The sequence below is a fragment of the Eschrichtius robustus genome, chromosome 4 (genome assembly GCF_028021215.1).
Source record: "Eschrichtius robustus isolate mEscRob2 chromosome 4, mEscRob2.pri, whole genome shotgun sequence".
NCBI lineage: Eukaryota > Metazoa > Chordata > Mammalia > Artiodactyla > Eschrichtiidae > Eschrichtius > Eschrichtius robustus.
Window position 1 is genome coordinate 85,869,749 of NC_090827.1, and position 24,325 is coordinate 85,894,073.

Here is a 24,325-nt window from a genome sequence, read left to right on the forward strand (position 1 = left end):
ACATGACGTTATCTTAAGGGACAGGGAATAAGCATTCTCTTAACTTAATTCAAATAAGTTGTCTTTATGTTTTCCAAAGACTTGAATTTATACTTCTCAGCAAAGACATAGGATAGGTGACATTGCATGCTGTCTCTACGTTGACAGAGCCTGTTATTAAAAAGAAACCAGAGATCAGAAGCCACCTGTAGACAATGATTAATTGGGAGTCAGCTGTTATTTTTACCACAAAAAAAAATTTCTACTCTGTTGATCGGGAAGGCACTATATGATCTCTGAAGTTAACAAACAGTAATAGTTTTCACTGTATCAGTCAAGAAACATCCAAAGATTCAAAACCATTTTCAAATGCTCGATTTTGTAAGTTCACAGATCCGCAGTTTCCATAGCCTTAAATCGGGCTTTGTTGACACAATGCCAAAGTGATGGGTTGAACAATGAGAATTTCAGTCAGTTTGGTGCACTGAGGACCAAACAAGTGATGTGACTGATGGTATTCACTGAATTGACCAGATGTTCTGGAATTGTATACACACAGCTTCAAGGCCATCCTGACAACTATGCAATGGGCTTGTCTGTAATTTCTCAGAAATTTGAGGGTCTTTTTGTGCTGAGTTGATCTTTAGAATTTGCATAAATCTTGTTTCTTGTTGTCACCGATGGAAATGTTTCATCCCAACTGCTGTGTGCCTCCTTCCCGCCAGTATTCCCGTGAACTACTGGCTCTGACTGCGTTAGCAGTGACCACTCCCACCCACTTTCCCTGGTTTAATTTGTTGAGCTTCATCTGTGAAGTTAGTAGTAATGTCTTTGGAACCATTTCTTATCAGCAGATGCTCTAGAGATGCTAGAATCTATTTCTGAGTGCTTCAGGTTTGGGTGGGAGGGGAGGCTTCCTTTATCACCCTAATCCAGATGTCTGCATTCTTTGTAGAGTTGAGGGCTAAATGGACAGCTGTTAGTGAAGGCTGCTAATGTCATCTACAAACATGACTAAGGGTTTTGAAAATGGGTTGGAAATTCATTTGAAGTTTATGAGCATCCATGCATAAAGAGGGTTTTTTGCCACTTTTTGACAAAGTAAAATAATAAATTACCCTTTATCTTCTATAATTAGCATCAACTCTGTGCATGACCCTAGCAATAGGTCCTTCTTTAGCTTTTGTTATGATTATTAGTTTCGCCCACTGAAAAGTTTGTTTATAGAGATGGTCATTTGTCAGATCTGTTCAATGGTATGGGGAGAACTAATATTTCAATCCTGTTTTGGAGCAACTTAGCTAAAATTTGCAAGTAAAGGAAAAGATAAGGGCAAATGCAGTGCTTCTGGGAACGATGAGACTAGTATCTTTGGCTATCCGAGGAAGAAAGATACTCCCTGAGGAGTTTTCAAGGTCTAGGAAGTCAATATCTTATAAGAATCTTTGGTGACATGAAATCTTGGCCAGGAGAAAAATACCACCATAAGCTCACCTGTCTTTCCATCTTACTTTTCCTTCTTTGCATTGGACTTTAGTTATCCTTACTGCTGAGTTCACTGTCCTTTTTTTTTTCTATAGCAGCAATATTTGACCACTGCCTTAAAAAAAAAAAAAAACAGAAGAACTTCCAATTCTTATCGTTTCCCTGAAAGCTTGCGAATTCCACACATCTTCACATCTACGCGTCATCACGGAGCCGTGTGTTGTGCTGATCTTCACTGAAGGTGGTGATGGAGCATTTCTGCGTTCACTCTCCATAGCCGTACAGGTTGGCATGCTTGCGACAAGTGCTTGCTCCACTCCTCTTATCATCCCCTGAGAAGGCTTCTGGGGTCAGGAGGCTCTGCCCCTCAAGGCCCGTGGTTGCACCAGCCTTTGCTCGAAGGCACACCTGGTCTCTTCCTCCCACCCCTGTTTTCAGGTGAATTATCTCTCTATCAGCTGTTTTCCAATACTTCACAAATTCTAAAATGTTAAGAGCTGCACCCTGGCCATCTCTTATGCACGTGAGCAGTCAAGGCCCAGAAAGATGACTGACTTAGCATCACACAGTCAGTTCTAACGCCTCTCCTGGGTCTAGGACCTACGATCCCCTGTCCCCAGTCAGACGTTCCGTTACACTCTTCACCGTTGATGTAGTTGCTGTGTTCCTTTAGCTGAGCCCACCGCCTGACCCGGGCACTAATGGCCCCTGGACTGTGACACAGTGCCTGCTTGGCTGTTCTGCTCTGTCCTGTCCTTAGTCCATGTCACACGCTGCTATTTGCACTTCCCCTTTAAGGCTGGTATGTCACCTGGCTCGTGGTGGTTGCCTGCATGCTCACCTGATTTTCAAATCAGGGTTTGCGAGGATCACTCACTTATTTTTTTGGTAAGGCCATTGCAGCCTCTGTAGCAAGGTTAAAAGCTCACCAGTGAGAAGATTGGATGCTGTCACTGCTCTGTCAGCCTTTCTGTTGATCTCTTTGGAGACCTGGAGACCCGTATATTTTCTTGATTTGATCTTCTACATCTTTGTCTGGCAGTTGGACAAATTGCTCTCTTGAGGAGACACTCATACTCATGTCAGCTTGTAGCAGCTTCCTTGAGTCATTTTAGCACTGGAATAACATAGATCGAATTAAAACAGCTCAGCATGCAGCTGTGCTCCACCACATTGGTGAGAGAAAAGGTCATAGGTCTGGCCTGACACCACAGACCAAATTTGGTATTTTTGTCAGTGACTGGGCATGGTTCCTAATCCCATCTATCAAGGGGACCATACCTACTCTCAGTGACAGTGTCTTGATGCGTCCTGAGTTTCCCCAAATTAAAATCACATCACAAAGAGCATGCCTGCTTTCCCAGTGAATGGAACCCCAAGTGCAGTTCCGCTTGGCCCAGCATAACCCTTCAGTGATCCGTTTGCAGGATGTAGGCCAGGAACCGGGAGATGGGGTGGGGGGGATGCGTCATATTCTGCGAGCAGTTACTGAGGTCCCATTTCTCACGGTCTGTTTTGAAGGTCCACCATTCACGATCTCATGGTTTAACCTCAGTATTAAATGCTTTGGAGAAAAACTGTTAATTGAAAATATTCAGCCCTGAACCCAGGCACCACTCTCTTGGCTGAGAATTTCCACCACAGCACTGAGGTTACTGTCACCATTTATGTTTCATAAGGCTTCACTAGGAATGGAGAGGGTAGTATTAGAGCATTTGCTGGAAACAGTCATCATCTCCTTTGGTAGGGGAATTGGGAGATATGTTATACATGTGGCTACTTCATAGCTGTAGAGCAAGTGGGTCATTTTATATTCTGGATCTTTCTTAGCCCTTCCTCAGTCATAAACACATTGACCTGAGAGATTTGTTCACCAGGATTTTAAGGCGATATAAATTACTCAATATCTTATATGATCCAGCTCCTCCGTGTGTCAGATATCGATAGAATGGTTAAGTCCAGTATATTCTTGTAATATCAGATGTTTTCCAAAACTCTAGACAATAATACAAACTTGGGAATCTACAAGTTCGTGATGTCTACATTTTCCTGCCACCTTTAATGGTTTGACCTCCTGTTGCTCTCAGAAAATGGGTGGAGCATCAAGTAGGGTGAAGCATGCACTGTTTTCAGGAAAGCAAACGTACGTTGCCCTCATTTGAATTTTGTCATTCAGCGTGTACTCTAGAACCTAAACCTAATACCCACTGACTACCTCCTTAGTTTTTCTTAGATTTCTATCATTATAAAAAGTCTCATTCTTGGATAACTTCGTTTTAAAAAAGATTTAAACTTTTCTCATCTCACAGTACAGATGTTTGTAATTTTTGACAGCTCTTACGTACCAGTTTTTAGAAATGTAATAGAAAGTGATTTTGCACATATGGTGCAAGTCTTGCTGGTGCGTGTTTAATGTGGTGACACTTGCCAAAACTGCTTGGCAAAACACGTCAAATAGGATGCTTGAGTCAGAACTCTAGTGTAAATGTGTCTAAACAGCAGTATGTATCATTATGATATATTTTTGTAAACATAGTGATGGCTTCTTTCAGTCGTGTAAGTACTGGATAAAAATAACCACTTCACTTGAATAATGTAGAAAAATGTCACCCAGTTGATGGCCCTCCACAGTTACTTACCTTATCAGCCAGTGACATCAGTTCTTCTATTTGTGTTATTATTTAGAGGAGAGTGAAGAATTGATACCAGACAACATGGAGTGCAAAAATAATAACTCACCAATACTTGCCTCCTAATTAAAATTCAAAACTATAACGGATATGTTTACACGTTAGAGACCACTTTTACCCTCCACAGTATATTCAATTGCAAGAAACATTGAGAGGTCTGGACTTCACTCATCTAATGACCAGCTCGGCAAGCTTGGCTCTTGAAAACACTAAATTACCAAATCTTTGTGGTAAAAGTAACCAGATTAAATTTCCTCGTGACCATCCATAGCTGGCTAATATACAGGCTAGGTTTTCACTGAATCACAATTCCCCAAATTACAGTGAAAATTCATCTGGTAAGATGACTTATTCAAAAGCCTGTTCATTCTCAGAATAATTGCCCCACTACAAGTAGCCTGATGGGTCTTGTGCACATTGGAAAACTGTTTAGGCCCATTCAAAACCACTAACAATAGCTATAGCTTATACACATTGAGCCCTTGTGCGCCAGGTACTTTGGTAAGCACTTTAATGCATCCTCTCATTTTAATCCTCACAACCACCCTCTAGGGTGTTATTGTTACCACCCCATTTTATTGATAAGGACACTGCCCAAGGTACTCAGCTAATAAGAGAAAATCTTTGGGTTTAGTAAGCAGAATGACTAGTTCAGTTTTCCCTAGTAGTTAAGGTTCTCAAACCCCTTAAACACTTTGGAATGGATTTGTTGTTTAATTGAAGTAGTGAATAAATTAAAATTTGTTCACATTTCTGTTATAGGTTCCCAGTACAAAAACACAGGGATATAAAAGCAAAACTTTGAACTCAGTGAAGTGATGGTCTTTGGAAACGGCTAGATGGTAGAAATGGCACTGGACATCAGTTAGCCAGTGTCCATTCACTTTTCACATTTGTTGTATTCATAGCCTTAGAATTGATGAGTCTGGTTTGGAAGAGAGGGTTTCAATCTATGATGACACTGTGGGAACTGTCGTGAAGTTTTTGTAGGAAAATACAGTAATCTGTTCTTTTCTGTAGTTGTGGCTTTAACATCTCTGGCTGTGTTTAAGTTCAAGAGCTTGCCATGGCCATCAGGGCCTGGCTTTGTTTCTAAGGAATAGGGCATGCCAGTCCATGAGAGGGGTCCTGAAACCTTCAAGGTCACTGGTCTAGTCCGACCCTGCCCCATTTAAGCATTGCCTTTGTGTGTCTCTCCTCTCTGGAACTTCATGTAGCAGCCTAACACTGGGGCCAACTTGCCTTTACTCTGTTTTCTATGATGAACACTTGTGGAGAAACTGTGACAAATCCATTGATCCTAATATTTTTATTGTTGAAGTCTTGTTGATTCTCTATGAATAATTTCTATTTGATTGTACTGTGTAGAGTTAAAACCCACCAGAGGTATGTTAATAAAACTATAAATGCGTAGTGTAATATAGAATAGCAAGATTTTTTGTGAACAATTTATATAGAAGAGTAAGTTGTTTTTTAAGTGTTAGGCACTTTTCTTTCAGGAACTTAAAATGTTATAAGAGTTTTTTAAACATTCAATATTTTTAATTATAAGAAACATTTGTTACTAGAGTCAATTATTTCAGGTGTTCTAACTGGAGTATTGATTTTATTACCTCATATACCTCTAGAATGCCACATGTTCTGTTGGAGATATAATTGCACAATAAATGTCAAGTCTCTGTTAAGTGTTTTAACTTGCTTTTTGCATCTTTCTCCAATTCAAGACGATCTTCTGGTTTGTTTGTTTGTTTAAACAGAAAAGACAGTTATGTCAGGGAACTGACCAGAACTCATCCAAAAATTCGCTTGATCTAGTGAATGAAAGGGACAACCAATGATGATCCAGGAGTGTAATCCAAGATTCCTGTACAGTATTTTGTACATTCACATTTTAAACATACATGCTTCTATAGTTCCATTCTATCAGGGAGAGGAGGAACCCTACAGCTGCTACTCTTGACCTTTAAACAGACGCTGCTTGTTTATGGTTTTTGAACAGTGACCTGACTACAAAAGCAAAGTAGCTATGGCTAAATAAGGTGGCGTATTGGTGGCTTCCCACTTTTAGTTATTACTTAAAATATAAACCTGATGTATCAACCATTACTGAACAGCGAAATTGAATAAGTGTCATTCATAAGTTAGACTCAGTAAAAACTAAGACAAAACACATTTTTCACTTTAGGGAAAAGAGATGTTTTATTTTTGCACTGCAAGATGCAATGTTCTGAACAGTAGTTTTGGATGAAAAAATAATAATTTAGTCCAAATAATTTGAGTTTGAATTGGGATATCAATTAAAATGAAATTTAAATTATTTTATTATTCTAAAGCATTAAAAGAGGATTATTAAGTAACTTCGGTTTTTTAATGTTTTGTAGCAGGTCACACAGAGTAAAAGCTACAGATCAAAAAAGTATTAGGAACAAATTCAGCAAGGTTGCAGGATACAAGATCGATATACGAAAATCAAATGTATTTCTATACACTAGCAATAAACACTCTGAAAATGAAATTTAAAAAAACAATTTTATTTTCAATAACATCAGAAAGAATAAAATACTTAGGAATAAATTTTAAAAAACAAATGCCAGACTTGTACACTGCAAACTACAACACATTATTGGAAGAAATTTTAAAAGATCTAAATAACAGGAAGATATCCCATGATAATGGAGTGGAAGAATCGATATTGTTAAGATGGCAATACTCCCCAAATTGATCTACTGGTCCATTGCAATTTCTATCCAAATCTCAGGTGACTTCTCTACAGAAATTGACAAGCTTATCCTAAAGCTCTGATGGAAATGCAAGGAATCCAGATAGCCAACAAAAATCCTTACATTTGCGGTCAATTGATTTTTAACAAGGGTGCCAAGATAATTCAATGGGGAAAGAATAGTCATTTCAACAAATGATCCTGAGACAACAGGATATCCACATCCAAAAGAATGAAGTTGGACCCCTACTTTTATACCAAGTGCAAAAAATAATTGAAAATAGGTCATAGACCTAAATGGAAGAGCTAAAATTATAAAAGAAGCCTTCTAAGAAGTCTTCTTCTTAGAAGAAGACACAGGAGTGAATCGTCTTGGGTTAAGCCGTGGTTTTTTCAATATGACACCGGGAAGCCTAAGTGACAAAAAAAAAGAAAAGATAAATTGTACTTCAAAATGAAAAACTTTGGTGCTTCCAAGAACAACATGAAGAACAAAAAGATAACCCACAGAATGGGAGAAAATATTTGCAAATTATATATCTGATAAGAAACTTGTAGCCAGAATATATAGATCTCTTACAATTCAACAATAAACACAAATAGCCTAATTAAAAGTGGGCAAGGGTTCTGAATATATATTCTCCAAGGAAGATACAAATGGCCAATAGGCACATGAAAAGATGCTCAACATCACCAGTTATTAGGGAAATGCAAATTAAACCACAGTGAAATACCAATGAAAAAGATACACAATAATGAATACTAGCTAGGATATGGAGAGATTGAAACCTTCATACATTGCTGGTAGGAATGTAAAATGGTGCAGTCACTTTGAAAAACAGTTTGGCAATTCCTTAAAAAGTTAAATATAGGTTATCATTTTACCCAGCAATTCCACTCATGGGTATATACCCAAGACAATTGGAAACGTGTCTACACAAAAACTTGTACACAAATGTTCACAGGAGCCCCATGATACCAAAAAGTGGCATCAATCCAAATGTCCATTAATTGATGAATGGACAAACAAAATGTGGTATATCCACACAATGGAGTGTTGTTCAGTCATAAAAAAGGAATGAAATACTAATACATAGTACAACATGGATGAACCCTTTAAAGTTGATTATACATTCACGCAATGTATTTACTGAGAGCCTGACGTGCCTGGCCGTGTATCAGGTACCGTGTCCCAAGAACCAAATAAATACAGCCAGCGGCTGAATAACTAGTTGGAGAAAAATGGCCAAGACCTATTATGAATTATGAGAAAATCCCAAGTTCCAGTGAGCAACTTGTTCCCCCCATAAAGCTGTATTTACAAAGCTGAATCAGGCATAGAATGAGAGAAAATAAAGGTCACTGAGTCTGTCTCTATCATACCAAAATAGTTCAATTTGACCATATCAGCCAAAGTACATGCCAATTCAGGGAAAGAATTATTCATATATAATTTGGTGTGCTCCCAAATCCTGGTTGAATCATTCTCTTTTTCTCTTTTCCTTTTTCCTCCCTCCCCTTAAAGCTGTTGCTCAGGCCTCACATAGACACCATCCTAGTGATACATACCTGGTGTTTCAGCCAGTCTGTCAGGAAACAGATGGCACGGTTGATTTGAGAAGAGCTGGATAAAAACACTTAGTCCAAAGGTGTGAGCAGGGTAGCCTGAAACTACGATGGGGAGTGTAGTGTCCACACCTTGCACTGGCAGGGCACTGTCGTCGGCCTGAAGAGGGGAGGTGAGCCAGTGGGTGTACTGGAATGAGGGCTCCCTGCTAGGAAATGTGATCTCCATGTGAGGAAACGCGGTTAGAGTCGGCAGAGCCTGCAGGGAGGGAGCCAGGGGAATCAGTACCCTTACTTCTCTCCTCACTTCTGTCTCCTTACGATGCTCCCCTCTAGCTGAGAGCAGCTGGAAACCACCTTGATGTCACACAGGTCAGCCCCCTGGGACGTAGAGCAAGGCGGAGACAGTAAAGGGAAGAAGTTAATCACAATTGATCATGGGGATGAGTTAGATAGTTCAAAGATCTCTTTGGTTCCCCTTCACTGAAATCCTGAGAGTCGACTTCTTTACATAAATGACCTTTTAATTTTTAATAATTTGAATAGTTAACATTTCTTAAGTCAGTAGTTGAATGCTTTACTATCATTATCGCAGTGAATCTTCTTACAGCCTATGAGGTAAACTCTAATATTATCCCCGCTCTACAGATGAGTAAACTGATGCTTAGAGACATGTGCCCAAGGTCACAGAGCTAGTGGTGGTGAAGCGCTAAAGGCCAGATGCTAATCCAGGCGGCCTGCTCCAGGCGAGAAGCCCGTGTTTCACTGACTCCAATAAAACTGATGTTTGAAGATTTGCAAGGCTGAGGAAAAAAGTTGCAACAATGAGGCTGATGAAACAGTAACTACTTCTTAAGTCTACCCAGCTTTGGCTGATTCAACTATAATTCATTCCTCAATGTGGCCTGAGAAGACTGCTGCTCAAAATCCTGAAAAAATTCCCAGGTGAATATTGGTGCAGTTTCTGGGTCCCAGGTGAGTCTTGATTCTGATTCAGTCCTAAAGATCCATAGAGACACAGTCTCAATGCCTCTGTCAGTAGTCCTCTGTATTCATTGATCCTGATGTTTAAGAAATATGCTTGCTTCTATGAATGAATGGAGAGATAGATAGATGATAGATAGATAGATAAGGTGGGATGAGTTACATCAAAATAGAATATCTTGTGGACCTTGTACTTATGCATTGTCAAATTTTAATAAATGAGGTTAAAACATGGTTTTGAAATACAGCTTTAAAATGTTTATCTTTATTCTCATCTAACAAAAATGTTATGGACTACAGTGGTTAGAATTCCAGGCTTTCACTCTCGGGGGCCCGGGTTCAATCCCTAGTTGGGGAACTAAGATCCCACAAGTTGCACAGCACAGCCGAAAAAAAAAAAAAATGTTATGGACCAGATTAATCCTGATTTTTTTTTTTTTTTTACCTTCTTTACTCTTGAAAAATAAAAATTCATCAAGGCACAAGAATATTTAAGAATACCACTAATGAAAATGAAATATAATGAACAGTAAGCTGTGTGGTTGGATACAAGCAGAGAAACCAGAAAACATATAAATATAGACAGTTTTTAAAAGCGAAGGTCCACTTCCCAGCAATAAGTGAGATTTAAAACATTCTTCACTCTCTGCCAGATTCTAGGAAGAAATTCAGGCCCTGTCAAGATGTGAGGAACAGGGGTATGGAAATGTCTTCTAGTCTGTCTCTTTTTTGGTACCAACGACTATGATTCTTTCTCCTTTCTGGCAACATAGAAGCATTTTCAATTCAATTTTAAAAACATAATAATTGTGTTTGTGGCTTGTGTTGTGTTTTCTATTAACACTCTGTACAAAATAATTACCCTTTCATTTCTGGTGTATTTTTGAATATGCTGTTTTTTCTGTGACTGCAGAAGAATGTCAAAGTCAAAACTAGGCATGTGACATGTGAAATATATGTTAGCTTTAAAATTAGTAAAGATTAGGGAATTCTGTCACGTTTCTCTTTAAGGATACTTAAAGGGGAAAATCTTCATGAATCTACAGAGAACTATAAACACGTGTTTAATGAAGAAGTGTATAATCCTGATGAAAAGTATAAAGGAAGACATTTCTTTGAAGTGTCAACTGAGAAGTTATGGGAAAAGGAAATTTAGATATTGTCTAATTCAGCAGGCAATTACTGTCACTTATAGGAAAGTAAAGCCTAGAACACTCTAGTAACTTGTTCAAGTTCATGCGGCTATTTACTAGCAGTGCCTAAATGAATATCAAAACAATACAGTCCCCTAGAACCGTAAGATTTTTACAGCTACTTGTCCAAATTTCTTGTTGGTGTTTCCCTTTTTTCTTTGGCTGCCAGGAAGCCCGATGTTAAGTTATATCTCAACTGCAGCTTCCCTTAGCTCAGCTTTTCTGTCTGCTTGTTCTCTACCACCACCAACCATCTTTTTCTGTTCTTGATTTTGCATTTATCTTTGAAAGTTTACTGTAACAGTGCTGTATTATGATGTGCTATTTTTACCTGGAAATGGATGAAGTATGGATGATAAGTATATTAGAGTGCTTCCTAGAACGTAAATTGTCATGTTGAAACGCTAAGCCCAGAAATAAGAAATCTCCTTCACACCTCCCTGCCACCTACTCCACCCACCCCTCCCCAACACTGACGAAAACATTTCAGACTGTTTGTTCCAACTTATCTATCTGGAATTTATTTTTTCCACCTGTGGTCACTTCCCTTCCAGGGTTCTATCCCCTCTCTGTCTGCAATGAGGATAAGAATCTGGCGGATGACCGTAAAAGACAAATATCATATGATATCGCTTGTATGTGAAATCTAAAAAAAAAAATGGTACAGATAAACTTATTTACAAAACAGAAATGGAGTCACAGATGTAGAAAACAAAGTTATGGTTACGGGGGGGGGGGGGGGGAAAGGTGGAGGGAGAGGGATAACTTGGGAGATTGGGATTGACGTATACGCACGACTATATATAAAATAGATAACGAATAAGGACCTACCGTATAGCCCAGGGAACTCTTCTCAATACTCTGTAATGACCTATATGGGAAAAGAATCTAAAAAAGAGTGGATCTATGTATACATATAACTGATTCACTTTGCTGTACAGCAGAAACTAACACAACTTTTTAAATCAACTATACTCCAATAAAAAATTAAATAAAGAAAACATCTGGTGGATAAGGGAAAGTGAGGAACTTGTCCAGAGGCAAAGACATGTAATGTCCAGGGGACCTGATCCCTCTCTCTCTGGGGCCCTAGTTAGGAGCCTTTGAGCAGAATTAGCTCTGAACAAATATCTCTTGTCTGACATGAGTTGGAGGGGAAGTAATTTTAGGTAGTGAGAAACCATGGTGGTTTTAAGCTACCAAGGTCTCAAGGTTATTTTGTTACTGCAGCACAACTTAGGCTATCTTGACTGACGCTCACACTACAAGATTCTAACTCTTTTGGGTCAATACCACTCTGAAAATCTTATAAAAACACAGGACTCTCTCCCTAGATACACTCAGGATTTTCCAGGAAATTCCAAGGGATTCTTGAATCCCCTGAATTTTACCCATGGTCCCATGTTAAGAACTCCTAATCTAGAACCTTCTCTCAGCTCAGAATCACTTTTTCCCTGAAAGCTTACCTTACAGTTTTTTTTGTTTGTTTGTTTCTTCTTATAGTACTTGTTGGCTATATAGAAAGGCTTTGGAGTAAAATATGTTGCTCTAAAATATTAAAAATTAAATCTGATTTCACCAGTCCACAAAAAAAAATTAAAAAAAATAAAAAATAAAAATATTAAAATGAAATGCCCAAATTATTAGTCTAGAAAGAGGGTATCAGAAAGACAAATGGATGAACCTGTTCCAGAAATGAAATACCGCTATTCAAAAAGGACTGTGCTACAATCATTATCGAAACAAATCAGCTTTTCTCCCCCAAATACCCTAAAAACTAATGCATATACCTTCTCAAAATTATGCCAAGCCTTAATCTGCTGGGTTCTTTAATACTAAAAGCTTTAAGGTATACTAATAAAAATATTTATAAGGAAACATTTTTTAAGGACAATTATTCTGTGCTAGAAACAATCCTTCCCATTTTGTTGAGCAGACAAGCCTGCCCGTTTATACCGCAGGCAGGCACGCACTGCAGACGCAGCCGCCCACATCACTCCCTTCATGTTCCTGCCTCCCCTCCCTCCCCTTCGCTCTAATCAGAAGAGCAAATGCAATTGTTTGAGTGCCTTTACTCTGCAGTGATACCTGTTCAGCGAGCAGATGTTTCTGTCGCCTAGGTACTAAGTGTCTAACCAGGAAAATACTTGCAGAATGTTTAAAATCCGGTCACTTAAATTTGTTCCTAAAATACAGCAACTGCTACAAGCAAGTCATCAGATAATGATCCAGTGTTTTTGTAAAGTACCTTTAAAATCATTGTTTCTTGTCTCTTCCTGCTCGATTCTTATCTAACAATTAACAAAAACTGATTTTATTTCCGTCTCCCTTTTGAGCTATCTGTAATCAAACACCCAATTTTATTTTATATTTCTTCTTCTTTCTTTCTTTTTTTTTTTTTTTAAGCATTTATTGAGTCTTTAGTGTGTGCTAGGCACAATGCAAGTGGTCGGTCCTGGGCCTGCCCTTGGGTCTTCGGTTCCCTGTCACCAGGAAAAGATGGGATGCAGAGGAGAGAGTATTGTGGTCTTTTCAGAATGACACTGGGCGGCAGCTTTCATACCGGCTGCAGCTGGTCACTGGACTCCAGCCGGGGGGTCTGGCTGGAGAGAATCAGAAATAGCCGCTGCAAGATCTGGGCTTGTTGAGACAGGGAGGCGGGCTCTTCCCAGAACCATGCCTGGCTCAGCTTCTCCCAGGACACAGCTCAGGATGAACACAGAAGGATCTGGGTGAGCCCCTTACACGCTATAGGTTACATTGGTTACAACTTATTTTACTGCTCTTTTTAAATCATCCACAGCCATTTTTAAAATGGACTGCTGGAAGTGAAGAGTTTTCTTCTAAAGTCCTATGATTAAAGCCTGTATTGTAATGAAAAATTCCTAGTTAAATCTTTACTCTTAAAAAACCATCATTCTGGGACTTTGCTGGTGGTCCAGTGGCTAAGACTCCATGCTCCCAATACGGGGGGCCCAGGTTCGATCCCTGGTCAGGGAATTAGATCCCACATGCTGCAACTAAGAGTTCGCATGCCGCAACTAAGACCCAGCACAGCCAAATAAATAAATAATATTTTTTAAAAAATCATTCTTTTCGCAAATGGGAAAGAAAAGGATGAATAACTTTCAAAATAATTGCCGGTGACAGCCCTTCATACTCAAGAGACTCTGTTAGAAATATATCACGTGGCTCCAAGCATGCTAACGTTGAAAGAATTGTTTTATTACTAACTTACCTTACTTATAGTCAACTTCTAGCTTGGTGGCTTTGTAATAGTCTCAAAGTCTTCAATATGTTTGTATAAGAAGAAAATGACTGTAAAGCAATCATATTCCAATGAAGATGTTAAAAAAAAAAGAAAATGACTATTTCCATTGAGGACCTGCAAATAGGTCATCCTGTTAACTATCATGGTACCCTGCTGCTCTCATAGCACTTAGGACAGTATTATATATATTTGTATGATTCTTTGTATAAAGTTTGTGTGCCTCATGAGACTTTTAACTCTATGATATCAGGGGACATAATTAATTCTTTCACCTTTTTATATCTTTCGCCTACCACAGAACCTGGCATATTGTATGGAGTGTCAAAATATTTTAATATGTTAGTGTATTGTGCTCATATATGGGTATATACATAGATAATGAACACAGCAAGAAGCTTTTAAAAGATTTGAAGAGGTTTGTGGGAAATGACTTAGGTTGTCCTCACTGTGGCAGCACTGACACCATCTCATCCCACTCCCTCAATTGCAGGGAATCTAGGCATATCCTGACCTGTGATGGAGAGTGAAGACAAATGGGAAAACCCTCAAGAAATAATTCAATGTAGCTTCACTGTAATTCAAAAAGCAAGAATATATTTTAGTTATACAGGCATGCGGAAATGTAAATGTCAATCATATTCACAACTCTTAGAAGACATAGGGGTTTAGTTCTCCAAATTATTCTACACACAGGTAGCTAGAATGCATACACACACACACTACTACAGTACCTTGGCATTAGATAGAGTGCAGAGACCTTGGAAGACAGGGGACCTGAATTGAAATCCCAGCCCCAATACATACTGGCTGTGTCACCTTAGGCAAATTACTTAAATCTCTCCAAGTCTGTTTCCTTATCTGTAAAATATCTACCTCTTTGAGTTAACATAAGAATTGAAGCTAACATCTTGCTATTTGTTTTCTATTTGTCTCATCTTTTCTTTGTTCCTTGTTTATTGACTTGTTTTGGATTTATTATTTATTATGATTCCATTTTATCTCCACTGTTGGCTTATTAGCTATACCTCTTTGTGTGTGTGTGTGCGTGTGTGTGTGCGCGCACGTGTGCGTGTTTTAGCAGTTGCTCCATGACTTACGATATACATCTTTAACATCGTGGTCTGCCTTGAAATAAAGACATACCACTTCATTAACTGTGTAAGAATCTTACAACAATGCACTTCCTTTGCGCTATTGCTGTCATATATTTTAATTCTACATTTTATGGGTTTTTAAACTCAATTCCATTTTGGTCAAAGAACATACTTTGTATGATTTAAATCCTTTTAACTTTATTGACACATGTTTTATGGCGAAGCACATGGTCTTTATTGGCAAATATTCCAAGTGACCTTCAAAAGAATGTTCATTTCTGTTTGGGGATGGAATGTACTATAAATATCAAATAGGTCAAGTTAGTTGATAGTGTCGTTCACATCTTCTGTATGCTTACTGATTTTTCAGTCTACTTTTATTGATTATTGTGAGAGAGGCGTTGTGTGGATTTATCTATTTCTCTTTCAGTTCTATCAGTTTTGCCTCACGTATTTTGAAACTCTGATAATGAGACTGATTTCTTTAACCAAGAAACCAGAATTTATATCTTCAGGTAAGTATTATTCTTCAAATTAGTAATTGCCTTGAAAGGACATGAACTCATTAAAACAATATTCATGTTGTTTGTAGGGCTCCTCCTACAGAATGAAATGATAAGCTGCAAACACAAAATAGATTTCATTACAGTGTTCCTTATTTTTAACCCAAAATAATAATAACCGGCATACCCATCCACCATATTCATCAGTCTTGGATCCAGCTAGTTTTGACTGCTTCCCAAAAAATTCCATTTATCCTCAAAAGATGAAGATATCCATCACTTCATCAGACCTATTTTTACAAATGAGTTACAAATACTATAGTTAACTCCCAAGCAGGTGTTCCAAACATATCCTAAAGACGGCAGCATTGTTAGACTAAGGCAATAGCTTACACAAGGGATTATTTTTAAAGGAACACTTAGTTGAGCTTTAATGTTTATTAAAAATGCTGTTGACATTATTTTACGATCATACTTTGGATACAATTCAGGATTTACTCCCAATAATTAATTATGTAAGAATGCATTCTTTATGAGAATTCATAGTGATCTCTCTTTAAAAAGTGTTTCAATTTTACAACCACAGTAACTATCAAATGTCTTTAGAGATACATTTATTGTAAAAGATGAGATATTACTGTGCCAGCAGGCTTAATATACGACATCTGAAAATAATCTTAGCCTTTGATAGTCAAAGTGTGGTCCATGGGCCAGCAGCTTTAGCATTAATTACTTTAGAATTAATTGATACCTACTGAATCAAAAAATCTGCATTTTAACAAGATTCCCAGGTGATTTGTATGCAGGTTAAAATTTGAGAAACACAGCTCTAGCTGATCCTATGAAGAGACAACAAAATTTACAATGCCAATGAAAATAACTAACGAAGATAAGGAAACTCTTTTCTGATAGAATAGTCAGTGATGACTATCTTTATTAAGGAGAAAGTTAATTCTGCAGCTAAGTTTTAGGAATGTAAATCTTCAAGAGGAATTCAGCTGAATTTAGTGGACCACAGATGAATTTCAAAAAATTAAGTAAGTAAACCATAAAACTCCTAGAAGAAAACATAGGCAGTAAGCTCCTTGACTTCAGTCTTGGCAATGATTTTTTTGGATTTGACACCAAAAGCAAAGACAACAAAAGCAAAAATAAACAAGTGAGACTACATCGAACTAAAAGCCTTCTGCATAACAAAGGAAACCATGAACAAAATGGAAAGGCAACCTACCAAATGGGAGAAATATTTGCAAATCACGTATCTGATAAGGGGTTAATATCCAGAATATATATAAAGAACACATACAATTCAATAGCAAAAGAAAAAAATCTTGATAAAAAATGAGCAGAGGATCTAAATAGACATTTTTCCAAAGAAGACATACAAATGGTCAACAGGGAACATGAAAAAGTGCTCAACTTCACTAATCATCAGGGAAATGCAACTCAAAACCATGAGATGCCACCTCACACCTGTTAGAATGGGTATTGTCAAAAAGGTAAGAAATAATAGGCATTGGTGAGGATGTGGAGAAAAAGGAACCCTTGTGCACTGCTGGTGGGAATGTAAATTGGTGCAGCCACTGTGGAAAACAGTATGGAAGTTCCTCAAAAATTAAAAGTAGACCTATCATATGATCCTGCAATTCCACTTCTGGGTATTTATTTGAAGAAAACAAAAACACTAATGATGCTCATTGCATCATTATTTACAATAGCCCAGATATGGAAACAACCTAAGCATTCATCCGTGGATAAATGGATAAAGAAAATGTGGTATACAAACCAAACAAAAACAAACATAGATGCAGAGAACAGAGTAGTGGCTACCAGAGAAGAAGGGTGTGGAGGGTGAAATCGGTAAAGGGGATCAACTGTATGGTGACAGATGGAAAATAAATTTTTGGTGGTGAGCATGTTGTAGAAATATAATGTACACATGAAACTTACATAATGATAAATGTTACCTCAATAAGAAAAAAAAGAAAATGTGTATATATATATATATATGTATGTATGTATGTATATACACACACAATGGAATGTTATTCTGCCATAAAAAAGGAAATCTTGCCGTTTGCAGCAACATGGATGGACCTGGAGGATGTCATGCACAGTGAAATAAGTCAGACAGAGAAAGGCAAATATGATATATGATATCATTTATATGTGGAATCTAAAAAGCAAAACAAACAAAACAAACAAAACCCAAACTTACAGGGCTTCCCTGGTGGCGCAGTGGTTAAGAATCCGCCTGCCAATGCAGAAGACACGGGTTCGAACCCTGGTCTGGGAAGATCCCACATGCCACTGAGTAATGAAGCCCGTGCGCCACAACTACTGAGCCTGTGCGCCTAGAGCCCACGAGCCACAACTACTGAGCCTGCGTGCCTAGAGCCCGTGCTCGGCAACAAGAGAAGCCACCGCAGTGAGAAGCCCGCGCACCACAACGAAGAGTAGCCCCCGCTCGCCGCAACTAGAGAAAGCCTGCGCGCAGCAACAAAGACCCAACACAACCAAAAATTTTTTAAAAATGTAAAAAGACAAGTTCATCATAGGAAATCTCTAAATGACAAAAAAAAAAAAAATCATATATGAGCATTGTTACTATTTAGTGTGTGTATTTCCTTTTAGACCTTTTTCTATGTACATAAAATTGAAATTATTCTTAATATACTCGGGTCCTATTTTTATTTTTCCACTAAAAAATTAGTCTTAAGCATTTCTAAAGTTGGCAAAACTAATTCTTGATCATAAAATATTTTTGTATGAATAATGAAAAGTAAAGGACGTCTCCCACCCCAATCCCAACCTTTAACAGTAGCAACTTAAAGTGATAGGTGTGTATTCTTAGGTTTTTCCTCTATCATAAGCATTTTGTCATCTTATTAAGTATTCTGCCAAAAATGATTCCAAAGACTGCATTATGGTCTGTCTACCTTACAAATACGCCATACTTTGTTTAACCATTTACCTATTTTTTTTCAAATTTTTTTATACTAGAGCAATGCCATTTCCTTAGATTGCATTCCTACAAGTGAAATGACTGGGTCAAAAGGTATGAACATTTTCCACTCTTGATACCTATTAGAAAAGTACCCTCCAGAGAGGAGGCCCCATTTCACACTCCCATGAACAACATATCAGCATGCCTATCTCACAAACCTAGTTTTGATGAAGATTAATATTACTCCACTTAAATGTTTTTGGATAAGCACATTATTACACTGTATTGTAATTATTTGTATGGGCTTCTTCTTAACTAGACTGTGAGTGTCTATGTCTTTTTTTTTTGGCCCTGCCGTGTGGTGTGCAGGATCTTAGTTCCCCAACCAGGGACTGAACCCACGCCCTTGGCAGTGAAAGCACGGAGTCCTCACCACTGAACCGCCAGGGAAATCCCAAGTCTAGGTCTTTTTTATCTTTATACTTCTAGAGACAGCATCATACATAAACATTCACTTATCAACATACATTTATTGAATGCCTACTATGTGTTAGATGCCATTCTAGTTTCTGGAGATCCAGCTCTAATGGATGTTACATTCTAGTGGAGATAGACAGTAAACAAGAATAAAATTATAGTATGCAGGTAATAAATGCTATAGTCAAAAACAAAGCAATGAAATATTAGAGGGGTAAGGAGAGAAATGGAGAGGGTTTGCAATTTTATAAAGGGTGGTGAGGAAAGAGCTCACTGATAAGGTGTCATTTAAACAGATATTTGAAGAAGTAAAGCAGCATGCTGTGCAGGTATGTGGCGGGAAGAGTATTTCAGACAGTACAAAGGCTGTGGGTTGAGAGCATGCTTAGGATGTATGAAAAGCAGAAAGGAGGCCAGTCTGGCTGGAACAGTGAGGGAGAGAATAGTAGAAAATGGGGTCCAAGAGATAGTGGAGAAACTCATCATGGAGAACTTGTAAGCTTCCTCAGAACAGATGATGTTATTCTGTATGAGATGAGAAACCATAGGGAGGGCTTTGAGAAGAGAAGGGACATGATCTGACATGTTTTCAAAAAATCACAAGCTGCTGTGTTGAAATAGAATGTGTGAGCTATTAGGGGGAAATCACTTAAGAGGCTATTTTGAAAATTCAAGCACGATATGATGACGGCTAACATTAAGATAATAACTGAAATGAGGAGAAATGGATTCCAAATATATTTTGGAGGCAGAGCCAGTAGTTCTTGCTAAGGGGTTGAATGTCCATTGTATAGCAAATGGAGAGAAATGGAGAGGGTTTGCTATTTTATAAAGGGTGGTGAGGGACACTTTTTTAGGGTTTTCTTCCCTAATGTTCAGAATGTTGACTGCGCATTTGAATGAGAGATAAGTTCAAACTATTTTGAAGATGAGAAATTTACTTGTTCAAAGCAATGCTAACTAGTTGGTAGCCTTAAGTTATAGCCCAATAACTAATTATATATCTTTAGTACTGTCTGAAAGAACCTTCTGTGATAATGGAAATGGTCTATATCTGCATTGTACAACATGGTAGCCACTAACCACACGTAGCTATTGAACACATGAAAATGTGGCTAATGCAGCTGGGGAACTGAATTTTTTATTTTATTTAATTAATTTAAATGTAAAGAGTCACAAATGGCCACCATATGGTAAAGCACAGCACTATATTGTGTTACATCCTCTTGATACAATAATTTTCAGTGAACACAAAACTTTGAAAATTGGCTGCATACTTTTTTTTTATCACATGATTTTAACTTTTTAAAAAATATTTATTTATTTATTTATTTGGCTGCACTGGGTCTTAGTTGTGGCACTTGGGATCTTCATTGCCGTATGCAGGCTCTTAGTTTTGGCACTCGGGATCTAGTTCCCCGACCAGGGGTGGAACCCAGGCCCCCTGCATTAGGAGTGCAGAGTCTTAACCACTGGACCACCAGGGAAGTCCCATTGGCTGCACACTTTTTAAATTATAAGATTCATTAACGTGTAAGTATTTTACCATCTGTGTAGAAGAGGAAATATATACTATAAACTTGTATATATGTGTGTGTGTGCATATATACATCAAGTATCGATAAGGATACATCACAAGACTGTAACATTAGCTGCCTCTGGGAAAAGAATGGGTAGCTAGGGGTCAGAGTTGGGAAAGAGAATATTCCCTATATATCTGGTATTTTTTGTGTTTTTTAAATTTAATTTTATTTTTTTATACAGCAGGTTCTTATTAGTCATCCATTTTATACACATCAGTGTATACATGTCAATCCCAATCTCCCAAGTCATCACACCACCACCAACCCCGCTTCTTTCCCCCTTTGGTGTCCATACGTTTGTTCTCTACATCTGTGTCTCAATTTCTGTCCTGCAAACCGGGTTCATCTGTACCATTTTTCTAGGTTCCACATATATGCGTTAATATACAATATTTGTTTTTCTCTTTCTGACTTACTTCACTCTGTATGACAGTCTCTAGATCCATCCATGTCTCAACAAATGACCCAATTTCGTTCCTTTTTATGGTTGAGTAATATTCCATTGTATATATGTACCACATCTTCTTTATCCATTCATCTGTCGATGGGCATTTAGGTTGCTTCCATGACCTGGCTATTGTAAATAGTGCTGCAATGAACATTGGGGTGCATGTGTCATTTTGAATTATGGTTTTCTCTGGGTATATGCCCAGTAGTGGGATTGCTGGGTCATATGGTAATTCTATTGTTAGTTTTTTAAGGAACCTCCATACTGTTCTCCATAGTGGCTGTATCAATTTACATTCCCACCAACAGTGCAAGAGGGTTCCCTTTTCTCCACACCCTCTCCAGCATTTGTTGCTTGTAGATTTTCTGATGATGCCCATTCTAACTGGTGTGAGGTGATAGCTCACTGTAGTTTTGATTTGCATTTCTCTAATAATTAGTGATGTTGAGCAGCTTTTCATGTGCTTCTTGGCCATCTGTATGTCTTCTTCAGAGAAATGTCTATTTAGGTCTTCTGCCCATTTTTGGATTGGGTTGTTTGTTTTTTTAATATTGAGCTGCATGAGCTGTTTATGTATTTTCGAGATTAATCCTTTGTCCGTTGATTCATTTGCAAATATTTTCTCCCACTTTGAGGGTTGTCTTTTCATCTTGTTTATGGTTTCCTTTGCTGTGCAATAGCTTTTAAGTTTCATTAGGTCCCATTTGTTTATTTTTGTTTTTATTTCCATTACTCTAGGAGATGGATCAAAAAAGATCTTGCTGTGATTTATGTCAAAGTGTGTTCTTCCTATATTGTCCTCTAAGAGTTTTATAGTGTCTGGTCTTACGTTTAGGTCTCTAATCCATTTTTAGTTTATTTTTGTGTATGGTGTTAGGGAGTGTTCTAATTTCATTCTTTTACATGTAGCTGTCCAGTTTTCCCAGCACCACTTATTGAAGAGACTGTCTTTTCTCCATTGTATATCCTTGCCTCCTTTGTCATAGATTAGTTGACCATAGGTGCGTGGGTTTATCTCTGGGCTTTCTATCTTGTTCCATTGATCTATGTTTCTGTTTTTGTGCCACCCTATATATCTGTTTGAACATTCTTAATTTGGGGTCATATGTTTTGTCTATTCAAATATGTTAAAAGAATTTTTTTTAAATTTTGGTTAATGCTAATTTCTATAACTTTCCCTAAATTTCTTTCCTGCATGGTTCAAATCAATGACTGACAAGTGAACTAAATACCGTTTTCTGGATATGTCTCTAAGGTGGCCTTGAAGTAATGCTTGAAAATAGATCTCGAGGTGACACACAATTCCTCAGCATCCACACAGTGTCAGTGTCCCACCCCTCACCCGACCCCACCAACTCCCCTGTTCCAGGCAGTTCAAGTTAGATGCAGCTAGTTGTTCTATCTACTGAATATTAATTCATTTTCTCATTTTGTACCAAAATGAAAAGTTTGTCTCCACTTTCTATACAGTGTTAGTTTTCTTGGGCTCTTCTGCTTAGCAGAGTGACTTGTAGAGAACCAGACTATGTGAGTTCAAATCCTGACTCTGCCCCTTATCAGCTGAGTTTCCTCAGACACATGTAACTACTGTATCTCAGTTTCCTCATCTGCAAAGAAATGAGTAATGATTCCTTCTTCACTGGCTCTTTGTAAGGATTAAATGGGTTAGAACAGGCATACCTTGTTTTATTGTGCTTTGCTTTATTGCCTTCACAGATATTGCGTTCCTTACAGATTGAGGGTTTGTGGCAACCCTGCACCGAGCAAGTCTATCAGCACCATTGTTCCAACAGCATTCACTCACTTTGTGTCTCTGTGTCATTTTGGTAATTCTTGCGTATCTCAGACTTTTTCATTATTATTGTATTTGTTACGGTGATCTGTGATCAGTGATCTTTGAGGTTACTGGTTTGACTGTTTTGAGGCATGAGGCACGGTGTGCCCATGCAAGATGGCAAACAGTGGATCAATGTTGTGTGTGTTCTGACTGCTCTAACCAGCCATTCCCCCATCTGCGCCCCTCAGGCCTCCGTCTCCCGACACAACAGTATAGAAATTAGGCCACTGAATAAGCCTACAATGGCCTCAAGCATTCAAGTGAAAGGAAGAGGTGCACATCTCTCACTTTAGATCAAAAGCTAGAAATGATTAAGCTTAGTGAGGAAGGTGTCTCAAAAGCCAAAACTGGACTAACGCGAGGCCTCTTGCACCGAACAGCCAGGTTGTAGATGCAAAGGAAAAGCTCTTGAAGGAAATTAAAAGTGGTACTCCAATGAAAACATGAATGATAAGAAAGCAAAACGGTCTTATGGCTGATATGGAGAAAGTTGTAGTGGTCTGGATAGAAGACAAACGAGCCACAACATCCCCTTAAGCCAAAGCCTAATCCAGAGCAAGGCCCTAACTCTCTTCAGTTCTGTGAAGGCTGAGAGAGGCGAGGCAGCTGCAGAAGAAGAGAGTCTGAAGCCGGCAGAGGCTGGTTCATGAGGTTTAAGGTAAGAAGCCGTCTCCACAACATAAACTGCAAGGTGAAGCAGCAAGTGCTGATGTAGAAGCTGCAGCAAGTTATCCAGAAGATCTAACTGAGATAATAAATGAAGGTGGCTCCACTAAGCAAGATGCCATGTAGGACTTTCATAGCTAGAGAGAAGTCAGTGCCTGGCTTTAAAGCTTCAAAGGAGGGACTTCCCTGGTGGTCCAGCGGGTAAGACTCCACGCTCCCAATGCAGGGGGCCCGGGTTCATGCCGCAACAAAGATCCCGCATGCCGCAGCTGAGACCCAGCACAGCCAAAATAAAAAAAAATTTTTTTTTTAAGCTTCAAAGGACAGACTGACTCTTTTGTTAGAGGCTAATGCAGCTGATGACTTTAAGTTGAAGCCAACGCCCACTTACCATTCCAAAAGTCCTAGGGTCCTTAAAAGTTAGGCTCAATCTGCTCTCCTTATGCTCTATAAATGGAAGAACAAAGCCCTAGATGACAGCATATCTGTTTACAAGATTTACTGAATATTTTAAACCAACTGTTGAGACCCACGGCTCGAAAAAAAGGTTCCTTGCAAAATACTACTGCTTACTGACAATGCACCTAGTCACCCAAGAACTCTGATGGAGATGTACCACGAGATTAATGTTTTCATGCCGCTAATACAATATCCATTCTGCAGTCCATGAATCAAGGAGTAATTTCAATTTTCAAATCTTCTTATTTAAGAAATACATTTCGTAAAGCCACGGTGATTCCTCTGATGCATCTGGGTACAGTCAATTGAAAACCTTCTGGAAAGGATTCACCATTCTAGATACCATTAAGAACATTAGTGGTTTGGACTTCCCTGGTGGTGCATTGGTTAAGAATCCGCCTGCCAATGCAGGGGACACGGGTTT

The 24,325-nt window shown here is 38.4% G+C and overlaps 1 non-coding gene across 1 annotated transcript; it reads right to left on the reverse strand.

Moving 5' to 3' along the window:
• Positions 1–20,322: 20,322 nt before the first annotated feature.
• TRNAR-CCU (transfer RNA arginine (anticodon CCU)) lies at positions 20,323–20,395 on the reverse strand. The gene has a single exon. It is a non-coding gene; the product is annotated as a tRNA-Arg (tRNA).
• Between the last annotated feature and the right edge of the window lie 3,930 nt (positions 20,396–24,325).